We start from the raw sequence: 532 nt of genomic DNA, 5'->3' as shown, positions 1-532 counted from the left end.
ACCTTCCTCTTCTCATTTTCTCCTCTTCTTTCCTCACCTCCCCCCCCCCATCCCCCACTCTCAAACTACCCTATCTATTTTTTTACACACTATTCCCTACCGAAAACTAACCCCGCCACGTGGAACCTACTCTAACCCATCCCCGGAATTACCTCCACCCACCCACCACATTATCCCCTGCCCACTTCAACCCACTCCACCCCAAAACCCAGCCCACCTTTAGCTCCAGCCCACCTTTAAACCCGAGCCCACTATGTCATCTCCAACCCACCTCAACCCATATCAACCCACTACATCACCCTCCTAAACCCACCTCTACCCCATCCCAAACCTACCTCAACCCACCTTAACACCACCTTAACCCACCAAAACCCACCTTAACATCACCTTAACCCACCACAGCCCACCATAACACCACCTCAACCACACCCCGAGTCCACCTCAATCCACTCTCTAGCCCACCCGAAAACCACCTTCAACCCCACTCCCTAACCCCCCTCAACCCACCACCTCAACCCCACCTCAAAACCAT

This window comes from Penaeus monodon, chromosome 32, assembly GCF_015228065.2.
Source record: "Penaeus monodon isolate SGIC_2016 chromosome 32, NSTDA_Pmon_1, whole genome shotgun sequence".
In the NCBI taxonomy this organism is placed as follows: Eukaryota; Metazoa; Arthropoda; class Malacostraca; order Decapoda; family Penaeidae; genus Penaeus; species Penaeus monodon.
This window is presented reverse-complemented; position numbering follows the sequence as displayed.